A 16,767-nucleotide genomic window follows, 5' to 3' on the forward strand; every position below is an offset into this window, starting at 1 on the left:
GGGCACGAACCCATGTCCCTTGTGTCGGCAGGCGGCCTCTCAACCACTACGCCACCAGGGAAGCCCTGGTTTTCTTTTAATTTAGTTTTTTTTTTTTTTAAACTGAGGAGCTCATTTTTATTTAGAAATGTTATCACTTCTGTAATTAACCTCACATCACAAGCCAAGTCAGCTCCCGCCTAGAGTAATTGGAGCAGGGGAATAGAGAGCTGGGGGAGGGGCAGGATTAGCAGCTGGGGAAGTCTGGAATCCCAGAAAAGCTGTCAATAGGCTTGCTGGCTGGAGCAGGGGGAAAGGCTAAATGCCTAGTTATCAGATCTGGGATGCTAGTGGGAGAATAGGCCAGCCCTGGAGAGGGAGAGGGGACAAAACAGACCCTGGGGAGTTTCAGCAGAGGCACCTGGTGGCTGTCCTGGCTGGTGGCCTTGGGAGGCACAGGAAGGTCATGACGCATCCAGGCTGCCTGCATCCCAGTCTGACCTCATTAATGGCAGTAGGTTTAAAGGCTAGGACACTGGTTTCTGGGGGAACAAGGATAGAAGGTCAAGCAAGGCTGACTTCAGCTCCCAGGGAAACTAGAGGAGTTGAAGGCAAGGGTTTGGGAGCTCTGAGGACAACACTGGTAGATAAGGCAGGTCTTTGCTGTAAGATGCAAGGCAAGAAGGAGTCCCAGCACTGGGTCTGGGATCCATGGTCAGAGGCAGGAGCACCCCAGACTCAATGGTTGTGAGTCCCTGAGCTCCAGTGTGCCTTCTATTTCTTTGACCGCAGGATATGCCCCAGGGCCTGAGGAAGGGCCGAGTGGCCCCAGCTGGGGGTTTGGAAAGGCACAGGAGTGGGGGGCCAGGGGAGTTGGTTACCTTATGTGCACCATTTCTGCTGGAATGCATTGGTTTGCTCCCTGGTTTCTATCTTATATATTGGAAAACACAACATATTGGTCCTCCTTTCTCCAAAGAGATTGTTCTTGCAGATGATCCTGAAACATACATCCATGTTAGCTTGTTAAGCAATTCTAGGGGCTCAGAATTCACCGAATTCCGCACTGGTCCTTTTTCCTCAGGAGTCCTAGTGCTTTAAGCATTGTACACATGAAACACAAACACATAGAGAAAAATTCCCCAGGCAAATTGTTTAAAATTTACAAACAGTAAATCAGTCAGTCAATCTGTGGTTTGGAATCAGCAAACGTTTAAGCATTGTAGTAATTTCCAACCTATAGCCTGTGGCCAATGCTTGGCATGCTCAATCAAAAGGCACACCTCTTAGCTGGCTGAGCACAGGTAATATGACCTGTCCTACCTCCAGAGGCTCAGAGAGAGGCCAAGGTGTTGTAATTCCTCATCACCGGAGGCTGGGGTCACTTCAGGATTCATGGCAGTTCTGAAATGCTCCAAGCTACGGATAATTGCAATTCCTCTGAGCCAGGAATCCAAAGGTATCCTGTCACAGGGTACCAGGCTGATGTGTGTGGGTTTATGGGGCTTTGTGATTTAGGGAGCCTACATTTCCAAAAATGATTCCTTCATTTTCCGACTTCTGTTAGTGACCGCAGTGCATCTTAATTATTAACATATTATTCCTTGGCTTCCAAATCTCGATTCCTGCATCTGTTTCTTGCCTCTTTCTTTCCATATCCATGAGGTTTTGCACATCTTTGGGAAACCCAAATAACAAGCCTTCTCTAGTGTGGGAAAAGGCAAGAGCAGGCGTTTAAAATTCTTTGGCATTTCCCTGAAGTGGTCCGTAGATCTGATCTAGTGACTTAGCTCTGCATGCATAATTAATTGGGAGCATGTTCACAGCTCCTACTAAGCAGCCTGATTTACATTGTGAAACTAGCAGATGAGGGCTGCTCTGTCAGCCAATCAGAATTCCTGAGGACAGACAACACAAGGTCACGAATGAAGATTGTGTCTTGACAGGCCTTGAAGGGAAGTGAAAATAACCAGGTTTTGATTTGCACCTATGGTCACTGCAGGCTCTGAAAGATGTCATTTTTAGATATTTCCTGTGTTTTCCTTTAGAGTCACAATACGTCAGGCTCGGCTAAATGAAGAACTAAATTAAAACTGTCATTCCATCTCATAAATAAGAGATGTCTAATGCTTTTAATGTCTTGAATCTTTCAAAAATGAAAATGACTATACACATTTTTAATGCAGTTCTTGGTAATTTGCCACCTGGCAAATTGGTAATTTGCCAATCTTATCGGTAAGATTTACCGATAATCCTGGCTTGCAAACATGAAAAATAAAACTGAGACTGACTTATTTATTTCACGAGACTGCTGCTTTGCTCCCTTGCGGTTGTAACAGAATTTAAATTAAAGTTAAATCTAATCACAACAAAACGATGTTCATATACTCATATTAGTAATTGAGTTTTCTGAGATCATGTGATAGGTACCTGGATGCCAGAGATTTTTGCACTGCCTGAAAAATCAATGCTTTATCTTTCTTCAAACTGTCTCCTGCTCAGGAGGTTGTGACTGGACCCATCAGGGTTTAACATGTGGCCCCTGAGCATGCCTCCCAGACCGTATTTATAAGTTTGGTGAGGACTTAATGTTGGTTTGCAAGCTGGCCCCCTACAGGGAGGAAAACAAGACTGAAGAATGAGGCAGATCACACCAGATTGGTAGGTGGCAGGCTTAATAAACAAGGGAACTCATATACGAGGCTTGTCTTGAGATGCCCCCTGCACTCACCCACCAAATTTTTTTTTTTTTTTTTTTTTTTTTTACACTACGCGGGCCTCTCACTGTTGTGGCCTCTCCCGTTGCGGAGCACAGGCTCCAGACGCGCAGGCTCAGCGGCCATGGCTCACGGGCCCAGCCGCTCCACGGCATATGGGATCTTCCCGGACCGGGGCACGAACCCGTGTCCCCTGCATCGGCAGGCGGACTCTCAACCACTGCGCCACCAGGGAAGCCCCAACCCCTGCCAAATCTTAAAAGTTATGTAGAGGCCTTTACTGGGTTCAGTTACATATACCATCCAGATGATCTCAACAGCACATTGTTCTCTCAAGGCTGCGTCCTTGAAAACAGCTCTCACTCTGGGAACCATGGGCAGAACATACATTACAAAGATAGGGGAGGGGATGAGGAGCCTCCAATTGCCTGGGTCCAGCTCTCGGGTTAACCAGTGGCCACATCCTCTGGATGACCTCCTCCAACACTTCCATGTGGTTAAAAAAGGCTGTTGTGACTTCAGTGACACGAGGAAGTGCCCTTCTTCCCTAGAATATTTGTCTCTCTTTGTGTGGGTGAAAAATCTTTCAGGTCTCCATTAAGACTCCAAAATGAGTTAAACTCACACTAAGGTATAGCTTAGCTTATATCAGATCCTGAGAGTAATGTTTGTTAAAAGGAGAGAGGAGATAGTTAAGTTGTCTCCATTATTTGAGTAATTACTTTCTTGGTGAGCAAAGATAAATATTTGCTTTTGGTCTAGTGGTATAATGAAAAGTGGATTAATTTGGGAGTCATAAAGACCTAAGTTTGAATCTTGGTTATAACAATGATAAGCTAGTGTCCTTGAGTAAGTTACTTAAAATCTCTAGGGCTCAGTTTCTTTATTTCTAAAACTGACATAATAATACCTGCCTCCCAGGGATGTTGTAAAGAGTAAATGAGGCAACATATGTAGAACACCTGTACTTAGTAGGTATTCTATTACTACTAGGGATGTTTGTATATGACTGGGAGAAAAGCAACAAATTGCTCATTAGTGAAAATAATTATATTAGTTGTTCCTTAAGGTTCTCATCACTAAGAGTACCCAAGTACACTGCTCTCCAATCCTGTTATTTTACTTCTGCAAAAATCTTCACTGATTTCTTAGTTCTGCTCAGCACTTCCCTTTGGGATTTCTCTGGATTATTTTACTAGTCGTTACTGCTCAAATATATATTTTGGAGCAAGGCTGTCAGTACCCCCTGCAGAAAAAGACGCTTTCCCCAGCTTGACACTTTCCACAGTCATGTGTAGCCCTAATGTGTTCTGGTATATCTCAGAATCCACAGCACGTACCCCAGAGGTCCTGGGTGGCCAAAGCATGTGTCTCACTCCCAAATGCTGGCAAGGACCATGTGGACCTCCTGGGAAAGTATGGGTATTTCAGTGAAATGGAGAGGTCACGTCTGTCTAAATGGTGCAATGGCTTATTCCCAGCTCAAGATGAATGTTGCTGTGCATGAACATGGGCCCAATGTTGTCAGGTCTTTAGATTTTTCAAGAGAAGACAGATACCACGGTATTAGGTGAAAACTTCCAAGTTTTAATGGTGGTAAGCTCTTCACATTAAACAAAACAAAATAAAGCCCGTGAGGACCAATGCTGTGCTGTGTTAACAAAGCAGGCCTGTGCCTTTCCAGTTCTGACCTATGGGCTTATATGTTTTATTGGCCAGATTTCTGGGTGTCGTTTCTCTCTCGGGGGTCTTAGGCCTCCTGGGAACAGCTACAATTTCTCCTTTAGTAGCTATAAAAATCTCCTTCTTTCTCTCATGGGGTTCATGACATTTCGATTTAGCCATTTGGTTGCTGTAATGATATTCATATCTAATTTGTGGCCATAAAACGTAACTATTGAACTTAAAAAAAATCAAGTGATGTCTTTAACCCTCACTCCATCCCTGACTTTCAAGCCCTTATCATCCTTGTGTCCCTGAATCTCACTCTATCCCAATAGCCCCCAGAGGTGACAGGAGTTTAGAGATAAGAATGTTTGTAACACACAAATCTTAGTGACAAAAAGGTGTGCATTTTGATAGTTTAAAGTTTAGGCTTTGTGAAATGATCCAAAGTTAAAACAAAATATCCTGCTTAAGATCTTGAAGCAATGAGTGTTCTTAGTCCTATTTCCTACTGGCAGAGGTTGTTCCTCAAAGACTGAGGTATATAGGCTCACAATCCCTTTCCCCAATACTTGGTACAGATAGATTTCAGAATTCACAATTGTTCATATTTTGTAAATGTAACATATATATTATGGAACAATTCCTGTACTGTCTGGAACAGCATGTAATAATCAAATATGCTAGTATATAGCAAAATAGGAATATTCATAATAAGTGTGATAAATGAAGACCACAACTAGCCACATATCAGTTCAGGTTTTGTTGTTATTGTTGTTTCTTCAGGTCAGGTTTTTTTTTTAATTAATTAATTTTTTAAACATCTTTATTGGAGTATAATTGCTTTACAATGGTGTGTTAGTTTCTGCTTTATAACAAAGTGAATCAGTTATACATATACATATATCCCCATATCTCTTCCCTCTTGCATCTCCCTCCCTCCCACCTCCCTATCCAACCCCTCTAGGCGGACACAAAGCACCAAGCTGATCTCCCTATCACCAGTTTACACTCTCACCAACAGTGCAAGAGCATTCCCTTTTCTTTACACCCTCTCCAGCATTTATTGTTTGTAGACTTTTTGATGATGGCCATTCTGACTGGTGTGAGGTGATACCTCACTGTAGTTTTGACTTGCATTTCTCTAATGATTAGTGATGTTGAGCATCCTTTCATGTGTTTGTTGGCAAGCTGTATGTCTTTGGAGAAATGTCTGTTTAGGTCTTCTGCCCGTTTTTGGAGTGGGTTGTTTGTTTTTTTGATATTGAGCTGCATGAGCTGCTTGTATATTTTGGAGATTAATCCTTTGTCAGTTGCTTCATTTAAAAATATTTTCTTCCATTCTGAGGGTTGTCTTTTCATCTTGTTTATGGTTTCCTTTGCTGTGCAAAAGCTTTTAAGTTTCATTAGGTCCCATTTGTTTATTTTTGTTTTTATTTCCATTTCTCTAGGAGGTGGGTCAAAAAGGATCTATTTTTTTAAAGGGAGGTTGCAATTTTAATTAATTTATTTATTATTTACTTATGGCTGTGTTGGGTCTTCATTTCTGTATGAGGGCTTTCTCTAGTTGTGGCAAGTGGGGGCCACTCTTCATCGCGGTGTACAGGCCTCTCACTTATCGCGGCCTCTCTTGTTGCGGAGCACAGGCTCCAGACACGCAGGCTCAGTAATTGTGGCTCATGGGCCCAGTTGCTCCATGGCACGTGGGATCTTCCAAGACCAGGGCTCAAACCCGTGTCCCCTGCATTGGCAGGCAGATTCTCAACGACTGCGCCACCAGGGAAGCCCCAAAAAGGATCTTGCTGTGATTTATGTCATAGAGTGTTCTGCCTATGTTTTCCTCTAACAGTTATATAATGTCTGGCCTTACATTTAGGTCTTTAATCCATTTTGAGTTTATTTTTGTGTACAGTGTTAGGTAGTGTTCTAATTTCATTCTTTTACATGTAGCTGTCCAATTTTCCCAGCACCACTTATTGAAGAGGCTGTCTTTTCTCCATTGTATATTCTTGCCTCCTTTATCAAACATAAGGTGACCATATGTGCGTGGGTTTATCTCTGAGCTTTCTATCCTGTTCCATTGATCTATATTTCTGTTTTTGTGCCAGTACCATACTGTCTTGATTACTGTAGCTTTGTAGTATAGTCTGAAGTCAGGGAGCCTGCTTCCTCCAGCTCTGTTTTTCTTTCTCAAGATTGCTTTGGCTTCAGGTCAGGTTTTAATGCCAGATGAATTACAGGAAAGATTCTGGTTTTGGATGTCAGAATTATGGATGAGGGACTATAAGCCTATACACTAATCATAGTCCTGTTGCTGTTCAGTGGCAATATCCTTAGTGTGGCTTCCATGGAAGATCTCATTTTGATCTTTATACTAACCCATGCTTCTGTATCTTATTGAATCATAAAAGTTACCTAAGGCGGGCTTCCCTGGTGGCGCAGTGGTTGAGAGTCCGCCTGCTGATGCAGGGGACATGGGTTCGTGCACTTTAAAAATTTTCTCCATTTTCTAAATTTCTTCAGTGAATATATATTTATAATTAAAAATATATTATAAAATTCACTTGAAATTTTATAAAGTTGGGGCAGTAGGATGCCCATACTTAGTGTGTGTGTACGTGCATGTGTGTGTGTGTGTGTGTGTGTGTGTGTAATAGAGAGAGAGACCGGCTGAAAACTTAACTTTGATTTTGCTTTTCACTGCTGTAGCATGAAGTTCTCCCATCTGTGAGCACCTCATTAGGAAGAGGTGGAAGGAATTCCTTCCTTACCCACCAACCTCCTCTTCCTCTGTCCACCCCTTGACCCTTACGGGGGTAAACAGGCCTCTGTGTTTTATTTATTTATACAATCTTATTAAGGTAATGGCAGGGCACTTTGGTTTCAGGGGGGCAAAAAGGCACCCCTGGGAGAGGAGGAGCAGTTGCAAGTTGTACAAGGATGGATGGACGGGTGGATGCCCGTACTCATGCTGGCATTGTGCCTCTAAGGCAGCAAGATCTCAGAGAATGACCTCTTGGGGCCCTGAACCGGTTGGTAACTAATGGTGGTGGCATTTTGAGCCTTGGTTGCTCATCACAGAGGGAGTGGAGTGGGATCTGCTTAAGCAAAGCTGCCTAGAGCAGTAGTGACTAAGAAGGCTTGACTGCACCATTGTGGGGCCAAGAAAGGCAAGTGCAGGGGAGGCAGCTGAAACAGACCCCACGGTGCCTCCTCTCAGAGAGGAAGTCAAAGGGGATTCCTTTCCAGACTCTGTAAGTTCCTGGGGGCCTTGAACCATCCAAGGGAGAATGGGGCACTCCTAGAAGGTAATGCTGGACTTGGACCAATCTTGAGAAAAACAAATGTGACATTCCTTGCATCTGAAGACAGAGGCACTCTTTATAATTATTACAACTGAAAAAAGGATTATAATATAGAAAATAATTACATCCAGGTTTTAAGAATTTGAGTGTCTCTCATACTATTATCTAGAATTATCTGACCTATGTAATAATATTATAAAAAAAGGCAAAGAAAATAAATTGATCAAAGTTCTGATATGGTGGGGAGATATTAGATCTCTAGGGAAGGATTGGAGGGGAGATGACAGCAAGGGAAAAAGTCTTAAAAATAGGGGATTAGAGGGAACCCACTCTACAGACTAATCAGCTTCTAGAAAAATATCATAGTTAATCAGTGGTTTCCAGTCTAGGATCCTGAGCCCCTAGAGGTCAGTGGAACGGTGCTGGGACTCTTCAAGCAATTTTCTGAATCTCCAAAATTCAGACAGAAATCATGCTTTTACCTCTGAAATGGCTGTATGGGCTAGCAAGAGCACGTCTCTTTGCTTTTGTGTGGGATTCTATTGCTTGAGTGTGGGAACAGTGGTTACCCAACGTTAATCAGGAGCCGTGTCTACTTCTAAGGTGTATCAGTGATTAATAGAAAAAGGGGAGAAACAATGACTCAACAAACATAGTTTGTTTGATGGTCAAAAACACTGCCAAAACACAGTATTGGGTAGGGGCATTTATAAAAGAAGTTCTCAGGAATGGCTGGGAACCCTGGTGGACACGATTCTGTCTCCCGTATTCTCTGAAGCCAGGTAGCCAGTCATTCCCTGTGCCTGGTTGCCCAGCTCAACAGCGTTGTCCCTGAGGGCTGTGCAGTTGGAGCTGGTCTTTAAATCAGTAAATCAAAATAAACTTATTTTCAAAAGAGTAGAAGATTTAAATCTTCCTTGTTGATGGACATTTAATCACTCTCATTCTCATTAAGTGAACTTGGACCAGTCCTCCGTAGCACTGTGGGCCTAGGACTCTTTGGATCTCTGACTTTTTTCCCCCATCATCTTCATTTACCATCTGCTTCTTTCTCCTGCCATCTGTGGGTGGTCTGCTTCTCTCCCTCCACATACATTTCCATGGCTCCTGCCCGTCCACCTCCCGACCTTCCCCTCTAGTCCTGGTTCATCAGGATTTCCCCTTTACAGTTGTTCTGTTACTGCAGAGCTCCTACAATGTTCTGGGTTCTGTGCTGGCTCATGTGCAAAGTTCCCAGCAAAGGCTAGCTGCTAAGAAAATGTTTATCTCTTTCTACCATTCACACTGACTTCCATGCAGGAAAAAAAAAAACCCCATTTCATCCTTTCTGTGTGAGGTCATGTTCTCAGGGCACAGAAAATCTCATAGGTACACTTAGTCTTCTGCTGTGGTAGGAGTTGAGTGGGGGACAGTGTGTACATACATCCTTGCAGATCTGTTCTAAGCATTCTTAAAGGTGTCTGTCCACAGGGCAGTGGGTAGCAGGGTACAAAGGACAATTGGGATTCTGCCGGCAGTCTAACTCTGTTATAGGGGTTGCAGAATTTCCCACTGGACCCCTTGGTCTGATGCACTTAGAGAAGGACTCCTACATGCTTGCGATCTAGAAGTTGGAAGGTAGAAAGGGAAAACCTTCCTCTAAATCTGTGTTCCCATTAAATCTTTGGCATCTTCAGATGACTGCTGTGGCTGTTTAATTGTGAGCCTCCCTTGGCTGAAAGAACAAGCCTTCTTCAGTGGTGCTGAAGGAGGGTTTGAGGGTTGTTAGTGGCTACCCCTACCCACACTATGAGGTTAGGGGCAGTTTGGCTCAAGACGCTCCAATCCTCCCAAATTGGAGTGAAAATTAAAGTTCTAGTCCTTTAGATTCACAGTGGCTATATTAGTTTCTTAGGGCTTCCATACAAATGACCACAAACTAGGTGGCTTAAAACAATAGGCGTTATTCTCTCATAGTTGAGGATGCCAGAAGTCAGAAATCAAGATGTTGGCCGGGTCGACTCCTTCTGGAGGCTCAGACGGAGAAACCATCCCAGGCCTCTCTCCTTGCTTCCAGTGCAGATCTGCAGTCCTTGGCATCCTTTGCCTTGTGAATGCATCACTTCAATCTCTGCCCCCATCTTCCCATCACCTGTGTCTCTGTGTGTCCTTTTTGTTTCTTATTAGGACACTCCCGTCGGATTTAGAGCTCACTTTAATCCAGTACGATCTCATCTCCATCCTTACCTTCATTACATTTCTAAAGAGCCTATTTCCAAATAAGGTCACATTCTGAGGTCCTGGGTGGACATGGATTTTGGGTGACACTCTTCAATCCACTCTAGCGGCCAACCTAGCATGACCCTCCTTTCCTCTGAAAGTCAGTCCCTCATCCACTTGGTGGTATCATAATGCCTTATAAAATACCTTACTGTTTGCAAGTGCTTTTTCATCTGATATCTAATTTGAGCCCCTCCCTCTGAGACAACTGGATTGGGCATTACTTTTGCTAAATCTCACCTGTAGAATGTGTGCAAGAAGTGCTTTGATTAAGGTAAGTTGCAGAGGTGGGACTAGCTCCATGTTCTCCTGATTCCCAGAAGGAATGCTCTGTAAGGAGAAAATCCAGAAAATGATATCCTTGCCCAACCTCTTCCCACTGGGATGTGTGTCGGGGGGAGGGAAGCTGTGCATTTCTTTTTATTTTCTGACCAACAATCGCAGTTATTAAGTGATGAGCTCACTGAAGCTGTGATAAAAAAAAAAAAGCAGCTGTAGATCCTCCTATTCTCTCACACCACAACAGTGAGGCTGGGTTCATACCCACCACGCTTACTCCTATGAAGAAATGTTGCTGTTTGGAGACTCAGACTTGGCCCAGGATCCTAGCACCACTCACCACCACATACCCCAGCCCCTCCCCTCTCCTTGAGAGTCTGAGCTCTGCAAACTGCCCATTGGAATGGCAGCAGGCTTCCCATTCCTGACACATTGTCCCTCATGGAGGGATTGATTAATGGGTTAACTGAGGCTGCCGAGGCTGAATCCTCTCTTCTTATGAAAATGAGGACTTTCCCAACACATTAGACATACTTATTTAACATATATAAACCATTTAAAACTAACCAACATATATAGACCATTTAAGAAAGAGAGAAAGATATCACAGCTCAGCAGTGTGCCTGAGAAACGTTTGTCTTCAAGGCGATGTTTAAGTGGAGAAAGCAGACTTGAAAATGGGAAACACTTGTACTGAAGTTACTTATAGTTTGTCCCTTGACTTCTTGGGGACTCAGTTTCCTCATCAGTAAAATGAGAATTACAATATCTCTTTGTCTACACCATCTGAGATAACATTTTCCAGAGATTCCTTGCATCAGTTAAATTCTATCCAAATAAAAGTGTAATCGTTAGAAAGTCCATAACCCATGTGGTTCAGTCCCAGAGCAGCATCAGCGTGAAAAAACATGGTCCTCAGAACTAGGAGACTAACTCAGGTCCTTTGCTAGGATGTCACGAGCACCATGAAGAGGACAAAAATTGTCGTCCCCAGTTTCCTTGCTCTTGCCACAGCCCACCCTACTTTTCCCTCATGACTCAGGCAGAGGAGCCTGACGATAAACAAGCTGGAGACCTCTTTAGAGGACCAGAGCAGTGGAAGGATAGGGACGCACAAATACGCTAAAAATTATAGTCTCTTATGTGATAGGGTAAACGTTTTTAGGTTGCAGACCAGAAAACTGCTTTTGGTCGAAGGAGTAGCGTTGGTAGACCGTCATAGCCATAGTCTCAGGCCACGTCTGCCTGGCCAAATCTCCAAGTGGGGGAGAACAGAAAACCTCTGCACAACCCCATTCCCAGGCACATTTGACATGTCCAGAGACATTTTTGCTTGTTACAATTTAAAAGAGGGGTTGTGTGCTACTGGCATCTGTAGGAAGAGGCCAGGGATGCTGCTAAACATCCTATAACACACAGGACAGCCCCACAGCAAAGAGTTATCTGGCCCCAAGTATCAATAGTGCTGAGGTTGAGACACTGCTGTAGACCTTCCTGGTCATCTCTTGCCATCACAAGCACTCACCCCCTAACCCCATCTCAGCTGTGCTCTGACCTTGACCTATCCCAATTTCCAAGGAAAAATTTCTAGGGAAAGAAATAGACTATTTCTGGGAGAGTAGATGGGAGCTGGAAATTAAGAAATTCTGACTGTGGGTTGGAGAGAAAAGGGAGGTCAGAGCTGATTGATTTCCCTGCCATTAAAAATGGGAAGTAGCGTTTCAAGATTGAAGAGGGACAAAGGGCACGTATGCTAAGAGGAGCACCACATGCAAATGAAATGCAGTTTGAGCTCAAAAGCAGGGAATTGAAACAGGCTGTAAACAAACGGCATCCATTTTCAGATGAAAAGAGGACAGCGGGTCCCATCAGCCCCGAGAAGCAAATCGACTGGGCAAACAGATTTCACGTTGACATTTCCCAGGAATGACAAAGGCAGTAAAATACCGAAAACAATCTGATTCCAGTGGCAGTGGTATCTCTTTAATGGTGTTTTTGTACCAATGCTGATTTTCACAAGGCAGCATTGGTGAGACGCTGCCCTTTCCAAACTTCCATGGAAATATTTTCCATCATTTTGACATTTCATTTAAAATGAAATATAGGAGATATTAAAAATTCATGCTCATGTCAGGTATTATTTGTTTGACTTTGAAATATACAGTGAACGCACTGTTAATGAACAGTGAGGGAAGTGTCAGGATTGTCTGCACGTGCCTATTCATGGGCTGCTTCCTGACTTCAGAAGAAAACAATTGCAGAATCAAAAAGGGCTGACCTTTTATGGTTCTAAAATCCATGAGTGTGTGGTTATGAATAATTGAAAATGGAATAATAAAAATGACCCTTTTGGGGGATAGTTCAGGTAAAAGCAAAATGCCATGACTTTATCCTAGAAACATGAACCTCAATTATTTCTGAATTTGCATGAATTACATGAATGTCTCACTTGAAGCATTACAGGGATGCAATCACATTAATTCATCCAGCTGCCAGCACGCCATCTGTGTTTCTCTGTAGTCTTTCCTCCACCCTGAGGACAGTGCAATGGCTCCCTCCCTTTGAATCCTCTATTCTCCTCCCGCTTAGAATCTAGGAGGAAATTGCTTTTTCCTAAGCTGGCAGAGACGTTCTCTGCACTGTTCTGGGTGAAGTGAAGGAAAGGGACTGTTTGTGTTCATTACCATTGGCACAAGAGAAGGGCCACTATCAGGGAATGGGAAAAAAGAGTGGGAGGAGAACCTAGTTCCTCATGTAGTAAGACCAAAGAGGGTAGCCTTCTATTTTCTCTTATTCAAAACCATAATTTATTATTATTATTATTTTTGGTGAAACAGAATAGAATAGCTTTATTGCTTTTCCAGGCAAAGGGGACCACAGTGGGCAAATGCCCTCAAAACTGTGTGACCCCATAATTTATTATTATTACTTAAAAAAATTAAGGTGTAGAACTGTTGCATTCTTAAGTGTTCTCCACCGTGCAAAATCTGTGAACACATCTCAGTTTTCTCACTGATTTCCTTTATAAATTAAATAAAAGTTTCATTTATTCACAAGCCCTTTCAGCATGCCTGCCATCTGCTGGGGGCATGGGCGAGACAGATGCCAACCTTGCAAACATTATAGTCTAGTAGGGGGATGGACAGTGCCATGGGGGAGGGTAGGTTACTGCAGATACACATGACAGAGGGAACCAGGCTGGTCTGGAAGTTCCAAGAAGCCTCCCTGGTGAGCCTTGAAGAAGAAGTGAGAGATGGCCTGGTAGAAAAAACAACAGGTGTTAAGCTTCCTGAAGGGGAGATGCTTTTCCAAGACTATCCCCCAGCCACCACAAGGGTAACAACAGCACAGAAACATCAGAAGAAATTAGCTCTCAGGGGTGAAGCATGGTGGGATTCAGGAGGCCTGGATTCTAGTGTTGGTTCTGACATTTATTAAGGAACAGAGAGGTTGTGCTATTTGTTCAAGGTCACACGGTCTGTTTTCTCATTGTAATTTCTGCATGTGGGAAATGGTGGGAGCATGAGGTTCCAGGCTGAATTTAGTGATCTGAAATTCTATTTTTGAATACACAGTAGTCTCTTACGTTTGTGCATGGATGTAAAGAATACTATAAATCAATATTAGTGCTTTTATTTTCCTTCAAGATTTTCTATGAAGTTATACATATCCCATGGGCTATGGAACTAGAATATAAGCTCTAAGAGAAAAGGAAGGGACTTCCCGGGTGGTGCAGTGGTTGAGAATCCGCCCGCCAATGCAGGGCACACGGGTTCAAGCCCTGGTCTGGGAGGATCCCACATGCGGCGGTACAGCTAGGCCTGTGCGCCACAACTACTGAGCCTGCGCTCTAGAGCCTGCGAGCCTCAACTACTGAGCCTGAGTGCCGCAATTACTGAGCCCACATGCCTAGAGCTGGTGTTTCACAACAAGAGAAGCCACTGCAATGAGAAGCCCACACACCGCAATGAAGAACAGCTCCGCTCACCACAACTAGAGGAAGCCTGAGCACAGCAACGAAGACCCAGTGCAGCCAAAATAAATAAAAAAGAGAAAAGGAAACTTGTCCTTCTCATTTACCACTTCCTAGGAGAATTCCTGGCACACAGTGGGTGTCTAAGAAATAAGGCTGAATGAATAAATAAATTTTATTAAAAATTAACAAATCACCTGTTAGTTAACATCATAATGTGAAAAGCCAATGGGGCACAGTTTTAGAGGTCAGGCCCCTTGGTCAGGTGAGAGTGCCAGGAGGAAGTGTGGGGCATAGGGTCAACAAGTGTTGATCTGAGTGAAGTTTTCACTTTTTATCCAGATTTTTCAGCATTTAAAAATTTTTTTTTTAATTTTTTATGTCAGCAAATTCACCATACCTTATTTTTAACAAAGCAAAGACTTTCCCGAGTGGACTCCAAGTAGGAGATAGTGATGAAAATGAGCAAAAACCAAGAAGGTGGATAGGACATCAGGTTCACTATCAGAAAAGATTCTGTAGAGGCTAGTAGTTCAAAGAAAGTCTGATTTTCGTTCCTTCTCAACCCTCCCTGTTTCTTTTCATATCAAATTCCTACATTTAGTCAGATACTTCCTCCCACTTCATATTTCTAGCGTACATTTCCCTTCTGTTCTGCAACCCTAGTAAGACTTTAAGATATCAACTTGACTTGACATAGTAATATCTTTATATCTTGTAGTGCTTCACCGTTTCAAAGATGATGGTATTAGGATCTTACCAAAAAAACACAAATCTTCCCACCCTTCATGAAAGGGGAGGCATTTTCTATTCTCTAGGTCAGGAAGATGACACATGGTGAGAGGTCTTCCTTAGGGTCACAGAGGGGATCACTCCCAACACCCCCAAAGTTGGATACATCAAGAAAGGTGTAATGAAGAGACTCTTTACAGAGGTTTGCACATGGTGTAGGGAAAAATCTTAAGAAGTAGTGCGGAATCCTAGAGCTGTACATAGTGGGGGTGTTGTTACTTGTAAGTCTGAAGGCATGAAGTGATTAACAGAACCCAGCAATAGGGAGGGATGTGCGGAAGGGACCACCTGAAAGGAGCTAAGACACAGCCACTTGTTTGTGACACCACACGGGGAAAGCCAAGGGAACAAACACTTCTGCTTGCATCTCCTCTATCTTGCTGATTTGTTGTTGGTACTCCCTATCCAACAAACCCAACTGGAAGCCAGAGGCAAGGAAGTCCATACTTGTCAATCTCCTGGCACCCAGTAGGTTGAGCAAGGGTGGAGAGTGATCTAGAAACGCAGGAAGAGGTCTGTCACACCCACCACTCTGAGGTGGGTTGGGACTAGAGGTCGCGTCTCCAGATTTCCCTCTCACTACTTGTCCGCATGTCATGCTTTCCTCCAAGAGAATCTGAATTCACAGCACCTGGCCGCAAACCACCTGCGAGCTCTTTGATCCCTATATCTTGAGGATTTATGGTTGGAAGACAAAACTTTGGGTAGATATATTATTTCTCCACTTATCATCCCTGCACATCCTTAACATGGACTATTGAAAGTGTATCTAATAACAGATTCTCCTGAGCATTTAATATGAGAATTTGTTCCTTTACCCCAACTGCAAGGTGATTTTTGATACAGAACAACTGATTATGTACTCTAGCTACACACATCAGCATGTTGATTATGTGAAATCTCATAAGGAATTGTAGTCAATGCCAATCATTGTGTAAGCGAAGGTCAAACGTTACGTCTTCTATTGGTATCATCAGCATTTTTAGGATAAATCTTTGAAGCACACAAATTAATATTGGGATACATATCGGCACTGAAGGCATCTGTAAGAAATTAAATGCTTGTGGACTATGTAAGAGAGAGTGCAAGAGAGAGGAAAAATATACCAGGGTCCCCATGCACAAAATTGTTGGTTTAAACTACAAGGACTATGATTAGTCTGCTTTTTAAAAGAGCTAAATGTAGCTCAGATATTTGAGTTAGTCAGAAATACCACTTCCCAATTTTAAATGTTTAGTCAGTGAGCAGCTGTGGAGAAAGACCTGCGTGCATGCGTGCTCTGTTTGAAAGTATAACTGGGAGTGCATTTGTCTAGGCAATATATACAGTATGGTAATTAAAAGCAATTCTTGTCGAATTAGACATATCTGGATTCAAATCCTGGCTCCACCACTTGCCAGCTATGTGATTTTTCTGAGCCTCTGTTTCCTCCTATGTATGTAAAATAGGAATAATAATAGTACTACTTGTATCAGTTAGCTTTTTCTACAGTTAACGCTGCATAAGAAATGTAGCGTAGAACCTCATAATCACAAAACCTCAGTGGCATAGAACATTTATTGCTTATGTGCCTGGAGTCACATGGATGTTGGCAAGGATGTTGCTGATCTTGATTGGACTTGATTGATCACTTGTCTGGGTGTTGACTGACTATTGGCTTATCTAAATGGCCTCATCTGGGATGACTTGGGTGACCGGCTGTGCTGCATGTGTCTTTCATCCTCTAGCAGGCTAGCTTGGGCATAGTCTCATGGTGGTGGCAGAGGGCAGGATCAGTAAGTAGAAGCACAGACGCACT

Source organism: Neophocaena asiaeorientalis, unplaced genomic scaffold, assembly GCF_003031525.2.
Source record: "Neophocaena asiaeorientalis asiaeorientalis breed wild unplaced genomic scaffold, Neophocaena_asiaeorientalis_V1.1 scaffold713, whole genome shotgun sequence".
NCBI classification, from domain to species: Eukaryota; Metazoa; Chordata; class Mammalia; order Artiodactyla; family Phocoenidae; genus Neophocaena; species Neophocaena asiaeorientalis.